General features: G+C 48.4%; 3 non-coding genes across 3 annotated transcripts; all 3 read right to left on the reverse strand.

Moving 5' to 3' along the window:
* On the reverse strand, positions 1-82 carry TRNAL-UAG (transfer RNA leucine (anticodon UAG)). Its single transcript has one exon. It is a non-coding gene; the product is annotated as a tRNA-Leu (tRNA).
* A 5,331-nt stretch (positions 83-5,413) lies between these two features.
* On the reverse strand, positions 5,414-5,495 carry TRNAL-AAG (transfer RNA leucine (anticodon AAG)). Its single transcript has one exon. It is a non-coding gene; the product is annotated as a tRNA-Leu (tRNA).
* Positions 5,496-18,697: 13,202 nt separating this feature from the next.
* Positions 18,698-18,779, reverse strand: TRNAL-AAG (transfer RNA leucine (anticodon AAG)). Its single transcript has one exon. It is a non-coding gene; the product is annotated as a tRNA-Leu (tRNA).
* Between the last annotated feature and the right edge of the window lie 872 nt (positions 18,780-19,651).

The following is a 19,651-nucleotide window of genomic DNA, read 5'->3' on the forward strand; positions in this document are numbered from 1 at the left end:
TAGCAGCGGTGAGATTTGAACCCACGTCCCCAGAAAGACTGGAGCCTAAATCCAGCGCCTTAGACCGCTCGGCCACGCTACCTCTTACAGATGTTTAAAGTTATTTATATCAGAAGTTTGCTTTTGATGTAAGTGGCAGAAAATATTTTGTATCCAAAAAGACAAAAAGACAAATGTTATTATGCAACAGCAACGTAATTATCAGGAATTTGTTTGTACATTGACTCTGGGGCACCATTTTACAAAACATATGACTTGTATCCAGATATTTAACTAATCTTTCCTCTGTTGGCTCATCCGCTAATTTTTAGATATCACTGAATTAGGTGGTATAGATTACTTGCTATGATCTCCCATATACAGGACTCTCAAACATGAAGGATTCCTACACCCCTGCCTGTATGTAACAGATAATCAGAAGCAGCAGCAAGGAAGACATTATACAGCAGTGCAGAGCAGTGTAGCTATGAATCCATCACTAGGGTGACTTACTGGAAAGCAGCAGAAGCAGCATGGCTCTGTTTATGTTTGCTAATCACTCTGTTCTTCCTGTATTGATAATCCTAAAAAGGCAGCAGGGATATGAGCTAGCAGTTAGACTTCTTTTGACCAAGATTGATTTTGACAAATTATGGGAATGGTTGATCATTGATTGAACTGACATGGATGTAACATAGATGGTAAATTATGTAATTAATTCTGATGCCTAAAGCTAACATGACCACTCATATGCAGTGTTCATACGTATGACTTTTTCACATGTTCTGTTTCTTCTACAGCACAGTGAAGATCACTTGATGTTACATTTGCTTTCATAGAGAACAGAGAAGCCAAACAGGAATTTAAAAGTTCATTCTTCTCAACATCATTATTGACCACATTACCTTTTTCATCATTTAAAAAGCCTGTAGCATCTTTGGCTTTTCTTTAACTTTTGACTTACGTCCAAAATCCTTTCTTACTGCTTTTGGTCTCTCTTGCAAGCCTCAATTCATTACTGGCTTTAGCTCTTCTAATGCTAGCCCAGCTTTCCCTGCAGACATCATTATATTCTTTTTTAGATATGAACCCTTCTTTCCATTTGATACTCATTTCTTTGTTCCTTTTTTGCAAGCTTTTAAGTTCAGTATTCAGCCATCCTGGTCTCCATAAATGCTTTCCATTCTTCCTTCTTTTCGGGATTGTTACTGATTGTGCAGTGAGAATTTAATTTAGCAAAATCTCCCATCCTTCCTGGACATTTCTTTCCTTTAGAACATCATACCTTTCCTTCCTTTTTACGGCGTCCATTAAAAACTGCCTTTCTACAGTCCAATCTTAAAATCTCAGTTTTCGCAGGTTTTCCTCCTTTTGTAGTTCAAAATTATAGGATAGCATGATCGCTGCCTCCTAAGTTCTCAATACTCTTTACTTACTCAACCGTTTCCTAATTTTTGTTAAAAATTAGATCCAAATGAATTACAACATTTGAACCCACGCCTCCACAGACACTGGAGTCTAAATCAGGCGCATTAGACCGGTCAGCCATGCTACCTCTTACGGATGTTTAAAGTTATTTATATCAGAAGTTTCCTTTTGATGTAAGTTTCAGAAAATATTTTAAATCCAATAAAACAAAATGACAAATGTTATTATGCAACAGCAACGTAATTATCAGGGATTTGTTTGTACATTGACTCTGGGGCAACATTTTACAAAACATATGACTTGTATCCAGATATTTAACTAATCTTTCCTCTATTGGCTCATCCGCTAATTTTTAAATATCACTGAATAAGGTGGTATAGATTACTTGCTATGATCTCCCATATACAGGACACTCAAACATGAAGGATTCCTACACCCCTGCCTGTACGTAACAGATAATTAGAAGCACCAGCAAGGAAGACATTATACAGCAGTGCAGAGCAATGTAGCTATGAGTACATCACTAGCGTGACTTACTGGATAGCAGCAGAAGCAGCATGGCTCTGTTTATGTTTGGTAATCAATCTGCTCATCCTGTATTGATAAACCTAAAAAGGCAGCAGGGATATGAGCTAGCAGTTAGACTTCTTTTGACCAAGATTGATTTTGGCAAATTTTGAGAATGGTTGATCATTGATTGAACTGACATGGATTAATCATAGATGGTAAATTATGTAATTAATTCTGATGCCTAATGCCAAAATGACCAATCATATGCAGTAATCATACGAATGACTTGTTCACATGTTCCTTTTCTTTTACAGCACAGTGAAGATCACTTGATGTTACATTTGCTTTCTTAGAGAACACAGAAGCCAATTAGGAATTTAAAAGTTCAGTCTTCTCAACATCATTATTGACCACTTTACCCTTTTCATCCTTTAAAAACCCTATAGCATCTTTGGCTTTTCTTTAACTTTTGACTTACTTCCAAAATCCTTTCTTATTGCTTTTGGTCTGTCTTGCAAGCCTCAATTCATTACTGGCTTTAGCTCTTCTAAAGCTAGCCCAGCTTTCCCTGCAGACAGCATTATATTCTTCTTTAGATATGAACCCTTCTTTCCATCTGATATTCATTTCTTTATTCCTTTTTAGCAAGCTTTTAAGTTCAATATTCAGCCGTCCTGGTCTCCATAAATGCTTTCCATTCTTCCTTCTTTTCGGGATTGTTACTGATTGTGCAGTGAGAATTTAATTTAGCAAAATCTCCCATCCTTCCTGGACATTTCTTTCCTTTAGAACATCCTACCTTTCCTTCATTTTAACTGAGTCCATTAAAAACTGCCTTTCTACAGTCCAATCTTAAAATCTCAGTTTTCGCAGATTTTCCTCCTTTTGTAGTTCAAAATTATAGGATAGCATGATCGCTGCATCCTAAGTTCTGAATCCCCTTTACTTCCTCAACCGTTTCCTAATTTTTGGTAAAAATTATATCTAAATAAATAATGACAGCAGTGGGATTTGAACCCACACATCCAGAGAGAATTGTGCCTAAATCCAGCAGCTTAGACGGCTTGGCCACGCTACCTCTTACAGATGTTTAAAGTTATTTATATCAGAAGTTTGCTTTTGATGTAAGTGGCAGAAAATCCTGCATTGATAACCCTAAAAAGGCAGCAGGGATATGAGCTAGCATTTAGACTTCTTTTGACCAAGATTGATTTTGGCAAATTTTTAGAATGGTTGATCATTGATTGAACTGAGATGGATGTAATATAGATGGTAAATTATGTAATTAATTCTGATGCCTAATGCCAACATGACCCCTCATATGCAGTATTTATACGTATGACTTGTTCACATGTTCCTTTTCTTCTACAGCACAGTGAAGATCACTTGATGTTACATTTACTTTCTTAGAGAACACAGAAGCCAAATAGGAATTTAAAAGTTCAGTCTTCTCAACATCATTATTGACCACTTTACCCTTTTCATCTTTTAAAAATCATATAGCATCTTTGGCTTTTCTTTAACTTTTGACTTACTTCCAAAATCCTTTCTTATTGCTTTTGGTCTCTCTTGCAAGCCTCAATTCATTACTGGCTTTAGCTCTTCTAACGCTAGCCCAGCTTTCCCTGCAGACAGCATTATATTCTTCTTTCCATTTGATATTCATTTCTTTGTTCCTTTTTTGCAAGCTTTTAAGTTCAGTATTCAGCCATCCTGGTCTCCATAAATGCTTTCCATTCTTCCTTCTTTTCGGGATTGTTACTGATTGTGCAGTGACAATTTAATTTCACAAAATCTCCCATCCTTCCTGGACATTTCTTTCCGTTAGAACATCCTACCTTTCCTTCCTTTTTACTGAGTCCATTAAAATCTGCCTTTATACAGTCCAATCTTAAAATCTCAGTTTTTGCAGGTTTTCCACCTTTTGTAGTTCAAAAGTATAGGATAGAATTACCGCTACCTCCTCAATTCTCAACCCCCTTTACTTCCTCAACTGTTTCTAAATTTTTTGGCAAAAATTAGATGCAAATAAATAATGGCAGCGGTGAGATTTGAACCCATGCCTCCAGAGAGACTGGAGCCTTAATCCTGCGCCTTAGACTGCTCGGCCACGCTACCTCATACGGATTTACAAACTTATTTAAATCAGAAATTTTCTAAGATATAAGTTGCAGAAAACATTGTATAACTAATTATACAAAAATAAAATGTTAGTATTCAGGAGCAGCGTAGTTATCAGGGATTTGTTTGTACATTGACTCTGGGGCACCATTTTACAAAACATATGACTTGTATCCAGATATTTAACTAATCTTTCCTCTGTTGGCTCATCCGCTAATTTTAAGATATCACTGTATTAGGTGGTATAGATTACTTGCTATGATCTCCAATATACAGGACTCTCAAACATGAAGGATTCCTACACCCCTGCCTGTACGTAACAAATAATCAGAAGCAGCAGCAAGGAAGACATTATACAGCAGTGCAGGGCAATGTAGCTATGAGTTCATCACTAGGGTGACTTATTGGAAAGCAGCAGAAGCAGCATGGCTCTGTGTGTGTTTGCTAATCACTCTGCTCATCCTGTATTGATAATCCTAAAAAAGGCTGCAGGGATATGAGCTAACAGTTAGACTTCTTTTGACCAAGATTGATTTTGGCAAATTTTGAGAATGGTTGATCATTGATTGAACTGACATGGATGTAACATAGATGGTAAATTATGTAGTTAATTCTGATGCCTAAAGCCAAATGACTATTCATATGCTGTATTCATACGTATGACTTACTCACATGTTCCTTTTCTTCTACAGCACAGTGAAGATCACTTGATGTTACATTTGCTTTCTTAGAGAACACAGAAGCAAAACAGGAATTTAAAAGTTCAGTCTTCTCAACATCACTATTGACCACTTTACCCTTTTCATCCTTTAAAAACCCTATTGCATCTTTGGCTTTTCTTTAACTTTTGACTTACTTCCAAAATCCTTTCTTATTGCTTTTGGTCTCTCTTGCAAGCCTCACTTCATTACTGGCTTTAGCTCTTCTAATGCTAGCCCAGCTTTCCCTGCAGACAGCATTATATTCTTCTTTAGATATGAACCCTTCTTTTCATTTGATATTCATTTCTTTGTTCAATTTTAGCAAGCTTTTAAGTTCAGTATTCAGCCATCCTGGTCTCTATAAATGCTTTCCATTATTCCTTCTTTTCGGGATTGTTACTAATTGTGCAGTGAGAATTTAATTTAGCAAAATCTCCCAGCCTTCCTGGACATTACTTTCCTTTAGAACATCCTACCTTTCTTTCCTTTTTACTGAGTCCATTAAAAACTGCCTTTCTACAGTCCAATCTTAAAATCTCAGTTTTCGTAGGTTTTCCACCTTTTGTATTTCAAAAGTATAGGATAGAATTACCGCTGCCTCCTAAATTCTCTATCCCCTTTACTTCCTCAACTGTTTCCTAATTTTTTGGTAAAAATTAGATGCAAATAAATAATGGCAGTGGTGAGATTTGAACCCATGCCTCCAGAGAGACTGGAGCCTTAATCCAGCACCTTAGACCGCTCGGCCACACTACCTCATACGGATGTTCAATCTCATTTAAATCAGAAATTTGCTAATGATATAAGTTGCAGAAAACATTGTATAACTAATTAAACAAAAATACAAATGTTATTATGCATGAGCAACGTAGTTATCAGGGATTTGTTTGTACATTGACTCTGGGGCACCATTTTACAAAACATATGACTTGTATCCAGATATTTAACGAATCTTTCCTCTGTTGGCTCATCCGCTAATTTTTAGATATCACTGAATTAGGTGGTATAGATTACTTGCTATGATCTCGCATATACAGGACACTCAAACATGAAGGATTCCTACACCCCTGCCTGTGCGTAACAGATAATCAGAAGCAGCAGCAAGGAAGACATTATACAGCAGTGCAGAGCAATGTAGCTATGAGTTCATCACTAGGGTGACTTACTGGAAAGCAGCAGAAGCAGCATGGCTCTGTTTTTGTTTGCTAATCACTCTGCTCATCCTGTATTGATAATCCTAAAAAGGCAGCAGGGATATGAGCTAGCAGTTAGACTTCATTTGACCAAGATTGATTTTGGCATATTTTGAGAATCGTTGATCATTGATTGAACTGACATCGATGTAACATAGATGGTAAATGTAACATACCTGGCGGCGTCCTTGCATAGTGGTCCATCTCCCACTGTGCAAGAGCGCGCTCTTGATCTCCAGCCCAGAATGTCTCCCTGGCTTCCCTCCATGCTGTCTGTTTGTGTCTGTTTCTGCTGCTGAAGGGCGGCGCCCGATCACTTCCTGATTTTTGTACTTGCTACAGGCACACCCCTTGTGCGTCCTCAGCCTATTGCTGTATGTCGCCTGGTACTTATAAGAGCTGCTCCAATTAACCCATGCCTGAGCATTGTGTTTCATTTAGTGTGCTCTTGCACTCTGAATGTTCCAGGTCCGTTCTGTGTTCTCTTGTCTGCCTATCCTGGAGGCTGTATTTCCAGGCCTGTCTGAACACGCTCCTAGCCTGTTCCTCTCGCCCTCTAGGGGCTGCATTCCTAGACCCGCTCCTGTATCTAGTCTGTCCTGTCTGAACACGCTCCTAGCCTGTTCCTCCCGCCTTCTAGGGGCCGATTACCTAGACCCGCTCCTGTATCTTGCCTGTCCTGTCTGAACACGCTCCTAGCCTGTTCCTCCCGCCATCTAGGTGCTGCTACCTAGACCCGCTCCTGTATCTTGCTGCTGTGTCTGTTCTTATCTGTATACTCTCCTAGCCTGTTTTCCTGTGTTTCTCTATGTGGGTTCCTTTCCTTTTTCTGCAGAGTCTGAGCTCGTACCTAACTCCTGCTTGTTGTCTCTGTACTCCCGTTTGTGAGTTTGTGGTCCACTCGCTACTTCACTGCAAGTACCCTGTGGGTATCTGGCTCTGTCTTTCCCTTCCTGTCTGTTCCGTGTGAACAGAGCCCTGTCCCCCCTGCTCTGCCTTGCTCACCGCTCCGGCGGTTCTAGCCTGCTCTGACTCCTTTGCTCACCGCTCCGGCGGTTCTAGCCTGCTCTGACTCCTTTGCTCACCGCTCCGGCGGTTCTAGCCTGCTCTGACTCCTTTGCTCACCGCTCTGGTGGTTCTAGCCTGCTCTGACTCCTTTGCTCACCGCTCCGGCGGTTCTAGCCTGCTCTGACTCCTTTGCTCACCGCTCCGGCGGTTCTAGCCTGCTCTGACTCCTTTGCTCACCGCTCCGGCGGTTCTAGCCTGCTCTGACTCCTTTGCTCACTGCTCCGGCGCTTCTATCCTGCTCTGACTCCTTTGCTCACCGCTCCGGCGGTTCTAGCCTGCTCTGACTCCTTTGCTCACTGCTCCAGCAGTCTCGCTCTGCTCTGACTCCTTTGCTCACTGCTCCGGCAGTCTCGCTCTGCTCTGACTCCTTTTCTCACTGCCCCGGTAGTCTCACTCAGCTCTGACCCTTTGCTCACTGCTCCAGGCGGCCTTGTCCTGCTCTACTCTTGCTCACTGCTCTAGGCGGCATTGTCCTGCTTTACTCTTGCTCACCGCTCCAGGCGGCATTGTCCTGCTCTACTCTTGCTCACTGCTCCAGGCGGCCTTGTCCTGCTCTACTCTTGCTCACTGCTCCAGGCAGTCTCGTCCTGCTCTCGCTCACCTCTCTGGGCGGCCTCACTCTGCTGTGTTTGTCCGCCACATCTGTGGTTCTGTTCCTGAGTCCCAGTGTGTACTGGGTCCTATCCCGCCTGTGTTCCTACCTGCTAGTGCCTCCCTGTCTGCACTCTAGCCGTGCTTGCCTGTACCTCCCGGCCTGCATACCCGCCTGCCTGCATACCACTCGTGCCTGCCTATTCCCACCAGTCTGTGTGCCAGCCTAACCAGTCTGTTCCTGTATTCCCCTATGTGGGTCAACAGCCGTGTCCGGGGTCTGTCCTGGAGTAGCACCTGGTCCCTCTGCTCGGTTCCTCCTTGGTGCACTGGCGTCGTATGCCGTCGTGCGACCCTGGTCGGATCGGGTGAATACCTAGTTACGCCCCTCCAGGCATTCACTCTCCGGCACGGTCCAGTGGAATCACACGCACACGCCGCTCAGCCCGGGCATGTGCATTACAGCATGCTCAGGCCATGGTTCCCGTTGAGCCCCACGGCCTTCGCTCTCTGAGACGTTCTCCAACAAATACGTGCATTAAAAATAAATAAATAAAAAATTTTTTTTCCTTAGCTGAGTTCCAGGCAAATTACGCACCCGTCCAGATGGATCTTTTTGCACTCGTTCCTGCGGATCCACCACGTTACTATGGGAATCCAAAACAGAGTCGTGCATTTGTGGAGCAATGCATGCTACACTTCAAGTTCTACCCTCTATGTTTTCCCACAGATCGGGCTAAGGTGGGATTCATGATGTCTTACCTAGCGGGTGATGCCTTGAATTGGATCACCCCCCTATGGGACGCACAGGATGCTATCGTCCTGGACATAATGGCCTTCCTGGTGGCCTTTCTAATGGTCTTCGATGATCCTAACCTGGAGGCTCCTGCTGAAGCTTCACTTCCCATTATCCCGGAGCAGCCCCGATGGGTAATGTGTGTGGGTAGCGCAATAGTCCTCCAGCCCAATGAGACTACTGCCCACCCAGAATCCTCACAGGGTGACTACGCTCTCCGGAATACTTCTCACAACCTCAAGAGGCAGTCCAGACTTGCTAGACGTAGAGGCAAGCCGTCACGCCAGGGTCTGTCCTCCCTGAGACCTCCTGACCCCAACCTTGAAGTCCCTACTGAAGCTTCATCTCCCTGTATCCCGGAGAAGCCCCAACGGGTAATGTGAGAGGGTAGTGCACCAGTTCTCCTGCCCGAAGATACTGCTGCCCACTCAGAATCCACACCGGAGGACCCCCTGTTGCCTCCTGAATCCCCCGGGATACCACTTGATGACAATTGGAGAGAGACTTCCCTATACTCTGCACCTGATACCTTGCCCGCTTCGTCCAGTGAGTCCGACCTAGTGTTCTCCGAAGCAGAGGTTACCCCAGAGTCTCTACACCCCTCCGATCAGGCGGAGGATCTCCGGTTGTCTCCTGAACCCTTTGGGGTGCTACCTGGTAGCGAATGGACAGAGACTCTCCTATACTCTGTACCTGATACCTTGCTCGCTTCGTCCAGTGAGTGCAACCTAGTGTACTCCGAAGCAGAGGTACTCCCGAGTCTCTACACCCCTCCAACCAGGCGGAGGACCTCCAGTTGTCTCCAGAACCCTTCGGGGTGCCACCTGGTGGTGAATGGACAGAGACTTTCCTATATCCTGGAGCTGATACCTCGCTCGCTTCGCCTAGTGAGTCTAACCTAGTGTACTCCGAAGCAGAGGTTATTCATGAGTCTCTACACCCCTCCGATGAGGCGGAGGACCTCCAGTTGTCTCCAGAACCCTTCGGGGTGCCACCTGGTGGTGAACGGACACAGACTTTCCTATACTCGGCACCCGATACTTCGCCTGCTTCGTCCAGTGAGTCCAACCTAGTGTACTCTGAAGCAGATGTCTTCCCCGAGCCTTTACACTCTTCTGACCCGGCGGAGAACCTCCAGTTGTTTCCTGAATCCTCCGGGGTATCACCAGATAACAAAGAGACAGTGACTTTTCCTCACCCTGTACCTGATAACCCGTCTATTTCTTCCTGTGAGCTTGACAAGATGTACCTCGAAGCAGAGATTACCCCCAAGTCTCTGCTCCCCTCCAACCAGGTGGAGGACTTCCAGTTGTCTCCTGTACCCTCTGGGGTGCCACCTGAAAATATATGGAGAGAGACTTCCTTGTGTGCTGTTCCTGGTACTCCACCTGTTTCGTCTGTTGCTGAGGATGGCTGGATAGGAGGTAGCATCCTAGCTACCCAGAGGAGACCAGTTTTTCCGGTGGACAGTGGAAGTGATCTCCTTGAAGTGAAGGATTGGTCCTCGAATTCCCTGCGGAACATTCTGGCAGGCCTGAAGAAGAGGGGGCGTAAGGGGGTGGTACAGCAACATACCTGGCGGCGTCCTTGCATAGTGGTCCATCTCCCACTGTGCAAGAGCGCGCACTTGATCTCCAGTCCAGAATGTCTCTCTGGCTTCCCTCCATGCTGTCTGTTTGTGTCTGTTTCTGCTGCTTAAGGGCGGCGCCCGATCACTTCCTGCTTTTTGTACTTGCTACAGGCACACCCCTTGTGCGTCCTCAGCCTATTGCTGTCTGTCACCTGGTACTTAAACCAGCTGCTCCAATTAACCCATGCCTGAGCATTGTGTTTCATTTAGTGTGCTCTTGCACTCTGAATTTGCCAGATCCGTTCTGTGTTCTCTTGTCTGCCTATCCTGGAGGCTGTATTTCCTGACCTGTCTGAACACGCTCCTAGCCTGTTCCTCTCGCCCTCTAGGGGCTGCATTCCTAGACCCGCTCCTGTATCTAGTCTGTCCTGTGTGAACACGCTCCTAGCCTGTTCCTCCCGCCATCTAGGGGCTGCTACCTAGACCCGCTCCTGTATCTTGCTGCTGTGTCTGTTCTTGTCTGTATACTCTCCTAGCCTGTTTTCCTGTGTTTCTCTATGTCCGTTCCTTTCCTTTTTCTGCAGAGTCTGAACTCGTACCTAACTCCTGCTTGTTGTCTCTGTACTCCCGTTTGTGAGTTTGTGGTCCACTCGCTACTTCACTGCAAGTACCCTGTGGGTATCTGGCTCTGTCTTTCCCTTCCTGTCTGTTCCATGTGAACAGAGCCCTGTCTCCCCTGCTCTTCCTTGCTCACCGCTCTGGCGGTTCTAGCCTGCTCTGCCTCCTTTGCTCACCGCTCCGGCGGTTCTTGCCTGCTCTGCCCCCTTTGCTCACCGCTCCGGCGGTTCTAGCCTGCTCTGGCTCCTTTGCTCACCGCTCCGGTGGTTCTAGCCTGCTCTGACTCCTTTGCTCACCGCTCCGGCGGTTCTAGCCTGCTCTGACTCCTTTGCTCACCGCTCAGGCGGTTCTATCCTGCTCTGACTCCTTTGCTCACTGCTCCGGCAGTCTCGCTCTGCTCTGACTCCTTTGCTCACTGCCCCGGCAGTGTCGTTCAGCTCTGACCCTTTGCTCACCGCTCCAGGTGGCCTTGTCCTGCTCTACTCTTGCTCACCGCTCCAGGCGGCATTTTCCTGCTCTACTCTTACTCACCGCTCCAGGCGGCATTGTCCTGCTCTACTCTTGCTCACTGCTCCAGTCGGTCTCGTCCTGCTCTCGCTCACCTCTCTGGGCGGCCTCACTCTGCTGTGTTTGTCCGCCACATCTGTGGTTCTGTTCCTGAGTCCCAGTGTGTACTGGGTCCTATCCCGCCTGTGTTCCTACCTGCTAGTGCCTCCCTGTCTGCACTCTAGCCGTGCTTGCCTGTACCTCCCTGCCTGCATACCTGCCTGCCTGCATACCAGTCATGCCTGCCTATTCCCACCAGTCTGTGAGCCAGCCTAACCAGTCTGTTCCTGTATTCCCCTGTGTGGGTCAACAGCCGTGTCCGGGGTCTGTCCTGGAGTAGCACCTGGTCCCTCTGCTCGGTTCCTCCTTGGTGCACTGGCATCGTATGCCGTCGTGCGACCCTGGTCGGATCGGGTGAATACCTAGTTACGCCCCTCCAGGCATTCACTCTCCGGCACGGTCCAGTGGAATCACACGCACACGCCGCTCAGCCCGGGCGTGTGCATTACAGTAAATTATGTAATTAATTTTGATGCCTAAAGCCAACATGACTATTCATATGCCGTATTCTTATGTATGACTTGCTCACATGTTCCCTTTCTTCTACAGCACAGTGAAGATCACTTGATGTTACATTTGCTTTCTTAGAGAACACAGAAGCAAAACAGGTGTAGCGCCGGTGTCCCTGCCCTCTGCTAGGCAGGGACGCTGTTCCCCTCACCCCTCTGCTCCGAGCCCGGCGTCCTCCTCCCGCTCTGCTGGCAGCGCACGCTCCTTCCTGGCCACCGTGCTTAGGGCGCGCGCGCGCGCGCTCCCTCCCTCTTAAAGGGGCCGAGCGCGCCGTCCTAAGGAGTCCCCGGCCAATGGCCGGAGGACTTCACCATATATAAGGCACCTCCTCCAAAATGGAGGTGCCCGAGCAATGTTGTTGCACTGTTCTCTACTCCGCTTCAGCCCTCAGGTCCCGTTGCCAGTTACCTGCCAGTTACCTGCCAGAAACCTGCCAGTTTGCTGTCTGTTTCCTGCCTGACATTCCTCCTACCTGCTTGCTAGCCTGAGGTCCGACGGTCTGCCTTCCTACCCCTGTCAGTCTGTCTATGGACCAGCTTGCCCGCTCACCTGGGAGCGCTCACCTGCTACCTGTTTGTTAGCCTACCTGGAGGCTCCGCCGTCACATGCTGTGACCACCTGCTTATCCAGAGACTCTCGCCTGCTCACCTGGGAGCACTCATCTGCATCCGCCTGTTAGCCTACCTGGAGGCTTCGCCGTCACATGCTGCGACCACCTGCTTATCCAGAGACTCTCGCCTGCTCACCTGGGAGCACTCATCTGCATCCGCCTGTTAGCCTACCTGGAGGCTCCGCCGTCACATGCTGTGACCACCTGCTTTTCCAGAGACTCTCGCCTGCTCACCTGGGAGCACTCATCTGTCATCCGCCTGCTAGCCTACCTGGAGGCTCAGCCGTCACAGGTCGTACCTACCCTATACCCAGAGACTGTCCCGGTCACTTGCTGTGACCTCCTGCCCGTTCACCCAGAGACTGCCCCGGTCACTTGCTGTGACTTCCTGCCCGTTCACCCAGAGACTGCCCCGGTCACTTGCTGGGATCTCCTGCCCGTTTACCCAGAGACTGTCCCGGTCACTTGCCGTGACCACCTGCCCGTTTACCCAGAGACTGTCCCGGTCACCTGCTATGACTACCTGCCTGTCTTCCCTGGTCACCACCCGCTTCCTTACAAGGACCGCCCCCTTGTATAGTAGCTCAGAGGTTCCGCCTCCCAGACCCGTTACAGTTTGCTCGGGCCATGGAACCCGGTGGTACCCAAGCTCCCTCGCTCTCGGACCTATGTCATGAACTGTCCCGTCAGAGGTCCCAACAGGAGTCCATCCTGGGTCACCTGCGGAATGTCAACTCACGCCTGGACACTCTGACTGCTCCACCAGCAACCACCGCTAGAGTCATGACTCGCAACCCGGCAGTGCCGCTGCCCACCAATACCATGGTATCCTGCTCCGGACCCCGGCTTTCTGCACCTCCTCGCTTCGGAGGTGACTCCGCTCAGGCTCGGGGCTTCATAAACCAGTGCACCCTGCACTTTGAACTCCTGTCCCACCAGTTTAATTCCGACCGGGCCAAAGTAGCCTTCATCATGTCCCATCTCACGGGGGAGGCACTGGCTTGGCTGAATCCTCTATGGGAGAGAGGAGACCCCCTGGTGTCCGACTTGCCTGCCTTTCTCATGGCTTTCCGGAAAGTCTTCGACGAACCTGGACGGAGGACCTCATCCGCATCGACTCTGCTACGCCTCCGTCAGGGAAGTCTCACCGTGGGCCAATATGCCATACGGTTCCGTACCCTTGCCTCGGAGCTGGCCTGGGATAACGACGCTCTGGTATCTGTCTTCTGGGAGGGTCTGTCCGGCCGTATTAAAGATGAACTCGCCGGTCGGGACATTCCTACCACTCTCGATGATTTAATAACTCCTGCCACCCGGATTGACCTACGGTTCCAGGAGCGTGCCAAAGAGGTCACCCGTGAGAGGAGGTTTCCACGTCTTGCTCCTTCCTTCCAGAAACCCATCACTCCCTCCGTTTCTCCCCAGGTACACCCTCCTGAGCCTATGCAGGTCGACCAGACCAAGATGGTCAAAACCCGTCTGGACTTACGTCGTGCCGAGGGGAGCTGCTTCTACTATGGCAGTAAGGAGCACCGGATCCGTACCTGCCCGGAGAGGTCGGGAAACGCCTGTGTCTAGGTTCGCTCAGAGAGGTCGACCTAGACAAGAATAAATCCTCTCCATCTCTGCTGCTGTCAGTCTCAATCGTCTGCGGGGAGAACCGTTATTTCGAACTAGCCCAACTTGACTCTGGAGCAGCCGGGAATCTTATTTCACAGTCCCTGGTAGAGAAATACCGCATCCCCACCAAACCTCTGGCTGTACCCTTGTCTGTTGCTGCCGTGGATGGGGGCCTCTTACCACGTCCCATCCAACTCATCACTGAATCCATTACTCTACAGGTGGGAATGCTGCATTCTGAGAGTATCTCCTTTCATGTTCTGCCTGGACTCTCTCACGCCCTCTTGCTAGGCCTACCTTGGCTCCAGAGACATGCACCCGTGCTTGACTGGAAGACCGGAGAAGTCCTTCGCTGGGGACAGGACTGTCATAAGTCTTGTTTGGTTCCCGTCCATCCCGTCCGTCCTTCTCCTACCCCAGCTAATCTACCTGGACTTCCGATTCCTTATTGGTCATATGCTGATGTCTTTAATAAAAAGGAGGCAGATACACTACCCCCTCATAGACCATACGACTGCCCTATCGACCTGTTACCCGGTACTACTCCTCCCCGTGGGCGTATTTACCCATTGTCCGCTGCTGAGACCCGGTCTATGTCCGAGTATATTGAGGAGAATCTGGCCCGGGGATTTATCCGGAAATCTACCTCCCCGGCGGGAGCAGGCTTCTTCTTTGTTAAAAAGAAGGACGGCTCTCTCCGTCCCTGCATAGACTATAGAGGCCTAAACCAGATCACGGTGAAGAATAAGTACCCCATTCCGCTCATTCCGGAATTATTTGATCGTCTGAGGGGGGCTAGTATCTTCACCAAACTGGACCTTTGTGGGGCGTACAACCTGGTCCGTATCCGTCAGGGGGATGAATGGAAGACGGCATTCAACACCCGGGACGGCCACTACGAATATCTGGTAATGCCCTTCGGTCTCTGTAACGCCCCCGCCGTCTTTCAAGAGTTGGTCAATAACATCTTCCGGGACCTTCTCTACTCCTGCGTGGTGGTGTACCTGGACGACATCTTGGTCTTCTCTACGGATCTCCAGACTCACCGGAGGGATGTTCGTCAGGTCCTGCTCAGGCTCAGGCAGAACCACCTCTTCGCTAAATATGAGAAGTGCCTCTTTGAGCAGACCTCGCTTCCGTTTTTGGGCTACATAATTTCTCAGACCGGCCTACGAATGGATCCTGAGAAACTGTCTGCCATCGAGAAGTGGCCTCGACCGGAGGGGTTGAAGGCCATTCAGCGGTTCCTGGGCTTCGCCAACTACTACCGCCTCATCATACCGCACTTCTCTTCCCGGACTGCCCCAATTTCCGCCCTCACCTGTAAGGGCACTAATCCCAGAGAGTGGCCGCCCGAAGCAGAGGAGGCCTTTCTTTCCTTAAAACAGGACTTCTCTTCCGCCCCGGTGCTGCATCGCCCTGATGGCAACAAGCAGTTCTTCCTGGAGGTTGACGCCTCCTCCTCTGGAGCCGGAGCGGTACTTACCCAAAAATCGTCTTCCGGGAGAATGGTAACTTGTGGCTTCTTCTCCAAACTCTTCTCCTCTTCTGAGCGCAACTCTTCCATAGGAGATCGAGAGTTATTGGCCATCAAGCTGGCATTGGAGGAGTGGCGTTACCTGCTCGAAGGGGCTCTTCACCCTGTAATAATTTACACTGACCACAAGAACTTGGCTTACCTCCAGCATGCCCAGAGACTTAACCCGCGCCAAGCCCGGTGGTCCTTGTTTTTTGCTCGCTTTGATTTTGTTCTTCATTTTCGCCCGGCTGACAAAAACATCAAGGCGGACGCCTTATCCCGATCCTTTATGGTGTCTGATCTCGAGGAAGAACCGAAACACATCATCGATCCCGCCAGAGTAATGCAGGTGTCTCCCGTGAGTCTAAATCGTCTCCCTCCCGGTAAGACGTTCGTATCAGTACCTGATCGGGAGAAGATCCTACACTGGGGTCACTCGTCTAAACTAGCTGGCCACGTCGGTCAGAAAAAGACCCTCCAGCTTATTACCCGGCACTACTGGTGGCCTACCCTGCACAAGGACGTAATAGACTTTGTTTCAGCCTGTGTGTCCTGCGCCCGCAACAAGGTTCCGAGACATCTGCCAGCCGGTCGCCTCCTTCCGCTCCCAGTACCTGCTGCCCCCTGGTAGCATATAGCAATGGACTTTATAACTGATCTCCCCGTCTCTGCCGGTTGTACGGTCATTTGGGTGGTCGCTGACCGCTTTTCCAAGATGGCTCATTTCGTTCCCCTGCCAGGCCTCCCGTCTGCACCCGAGCTGGCTAAAGACTTTATCCGCCACATCTTCCGTCTTCATGGACTGCCCCTCCACATAGTGTCGGATCGTGGGGTACAGTTCACCTCACGCTTCTGGAGAGCCAATTGTAAACTGCTAGATGTCACCCTGGACTTCTCCTCCGCTTACCACCCACAGTCTAATGGTCAAGTGGAGCGGATCAATCAGAACCTGACCAGTTACCTCCGGCACTTCGTTAATGCCCTCCATTCAGACTGGGTGGATCTCCTGCCATGGGCCGAATTTTCTTACAACAATCACGAGAGCGAATCTTCCTCCAAATCCCCGTTTTTTGTTGTCTTCGGTCAGCATCCTCGGATCCCATTTCCCGTCTCCGCCTCGGTGGACAATCCGGCTGCGGAATCTCTTGTTAACAAATTTTCCTCCATATGGGAGAGCACCCGGTCCGCACTCCTTCTGTCATCCGAGCGTATGAAAAGACATGCTGACAAAAAACGTCTGGATCCTCCTCAATTCCGTCCAGGGGATAAGGTCTGGCTCTCGTCCAAGTATGTCCGGCTCAAGATTCCTTCCTATAAGTTAGGGCCTCGGTTCATCGGTCCTCTGGAGGTCATCAGTCAGATCAACCCGGTGGCCTATAAATTGAAACTCCCGGCCAACTTGCGGATCCCTAACTCCTTCCATGTATCTCTCCTCAAACCTGTGGTACTTAACTCTTTTTCCAAGTCTACAGGTACGCCTCCTGCTCTGGTTTCCGCTGAAAACGAATTTGAGGTAGAGAACATTCTGGCCACCAAAGGGTAAGAGGGAAGACCTTTTTTCTAGTAGATTGGAAGGGGTTTGGTCCTGAAGAGAGAACGTGGGAGCCCCGGGAGAACATCCATGCCCCTCTCATCCTAGCTAAATTTCTCTCTGGCCTAAAAACGGGGGGGCCTAAAGGGGGGGTACTGTCGCGCCGGCGTCCCTGCCCTCTGCTAGGCAGGGACGCTGTTCCCCTCACCCCTCTGCTCCGAGCCCGGCGTCCTCCTCCCACTCTGCTGGCAGCGCGCGCTCCTTCCCGGCCACTGTGCTTAGGGCGCGCGCGCACGCGCTCCCTCCCTCTTAAAGGGGCCGCGCGCGCCGTCCTAAGGAGTCCCCGGCCAATGGCCGGAGGACTTCACCATATATATGGCACCTCCTCCAAAATGGAGGTGCCCGAGCAATGTTGTTGCACTGTTCTCTACTCCGCTTTGGCCCTCAGGTCCCGTTGCCAGTTACCTGCCAGTTACCTGCCAGAAACCTGCCAGTTTGCTGTCTGTTTCCTGCCTGACATTCCTCCTACCTGCTTGCTAGCCTGAGGTCCGACGGTCTGCCTTCCTACCCCTGTCAGTCTGTCTATGGACCAGCTTGCCCACTCACCTGGGAGCGCTCACCTGCTACCTGTTTGTTAGCCTACCTGGAGGCTCCGCCGTCACATGCTGTGACCACCTGCTTATCCAGAGACTCTCGCCTGCTCACCTGGGAGCACTCATCTGCATCCGCCTGTTAGCCTACCTGGAGGCTCCGCCGTCACATGCTGCGACCACCTGCTTATCCAGAGACTCTCGCCTGCTCACCTGGGAGCACTCATCTGCATCCGCCTGTTAGCCTACCTGGAGGCTCCGCCGTCACATGCTGTGACCACCTGCTTTTCCAGAGACTCTCGCCTGCTCACCTGGGAGCACTCATCTGTCATCCGCCTGCTAGCCTAACTGGAGGCTCAGCCGTCACAGGTCTTACCTACCCTATACCCAGAGACTGTCCCGGTCACCTGCTGTGACTACCTGCCCGTCTTCCCTTGTCACCACCCGCTTCCTTACAAGGACCGCCCCCTTGTATAGTAGCTCAGAGGTTCCGCCTCCCAGACCCGTTACAAAGGAATTTAAAAGTTCAGTATTCTCAACATCATTATTGACCACTTTACCCTTTTCATCCTTTAAAAATCCTATAGCATCTTTGGCTTTTCTTTAACTTTTGACTTACTTCCAAAAACCTTTCTTATTGCCTTTGGTCTCTCTTGCAAGCCTCACTTCATTTCTGGCTTTAGCTCTTCTAACGCTAGCCCAGCTTTCCCTGCAGACAGCATTATATTCTTCTTTAGATATGAACCCTTCTTTTCATTTGATATTCATTTCTTTGTTCCTTTTTAGCAAGCTTTTAAGTTCAGTATTTAGCCATCCTGGTCTCCATAAATGCTTTCCATTCTTCCTTCTTTTCGGGATTGTTACTGATTGTGCAGTGAGAATTTAATTTAGCAAAATCTCCCATCATTCCTGGACATTTCTTTCCTTTAGAACACTCTACCTTTCCTTCCTTTTTACTGAGTCCATTAAAAACTGCATTTCTAAAGTCCAATCTTAAAATCTCAGTTTCGCAGGTTTTCCACCTTTTGTAGTTCAAAAGTATAGGATAGAATTAACGCTGCCTCCTAAATTCTCAATCCCCTTTACTTCCTCAACTGTTTCCTAATTTTTGGTAAAAATTAGATCCAAATAAATAATGGCAGCGGTGGGATTTGAATCCACGCCTCCAGAGAGACTGGAGCCTTAATCCAGCGACTTAAACCACTCGGCCACGCTACCTCATACAGATGTTCAAACTTATTTAAATCAGAAATTTGCTAATGATATAAGTGGCAGAAAACATTGTATATCTAATTAGACAAAAATACAAATGTTATTATGCATGAGCAACGTAATTATCAGGGATTTGTTTGTGCAATGACTCTGGGGCACCATTTTGCAAAACATATGACTTGTATCCAGATATTTAACTAATCTTTCCTCTGTTGGCTCATCCGCTAATTTTTAGATATCACTGAATTAGGTGGTATAGATTACTTGCTATGATCTCCCACATACAGGACACTCAAACATGAAGGATTCCAAAAGCCCTGCCTGTATGTAACAGATAATCAGAAGCAGCAGCAAGGAAGACATTATACAGCAGTGCAGAGCAGTGTAGCTATGAATCCAACACTAGGGTGACTTATTGGAAAGCAGCAGAATCAGCATGGCTCTGTTTATGTTTGCTAATCACTCTGCTCATCCTGTATTGATAATCCTAAAAAGGCAGCAGGGATATGAGCTAGCAGTTAGACTTCTTTTGACCAAGATTGATTTTGGCAAATTTTGAGAATGGTTGATCATTTATTGAACTGACATGGATGTAACATAGATGGTAAATTATGTAATTAATTCTGATGCCTAAAGCCAACATGACTATTCATATGCTGTATTCATATGTATGACTTGCTCACATGTTCCTTTTCTTCTACAGCACAGTGAAGATCACTTGATGTTACATTTGCTTTCTTAGAGAACACAGAAGCAAAACAGGAATTTAAAAGTTCAGTCTTCTCAACATCATTATTGACCACTTTACCCTTTTCATCCTTTAAAAATCCTATAACATCTTTGGCTTTTCTTTAACTTTTGACTTACTTCCAAGATCC

This window comes from Phyllobates terribilis, unplaced genomic scaffold (assembly GCF_046119375.1).
Source record: "Phyllobates terribilis strain yellow unplaced genomic scaffold, ASM4611937v1 Scaffold_11__3_contigs__length_659146591, whole genome shotgun sequence".
NCBI lineage: Eukaryota > Metazoa > Chordata > Amphibia > Anura > Dendrobatidae > Phyllobates > Phyllobates terribilis.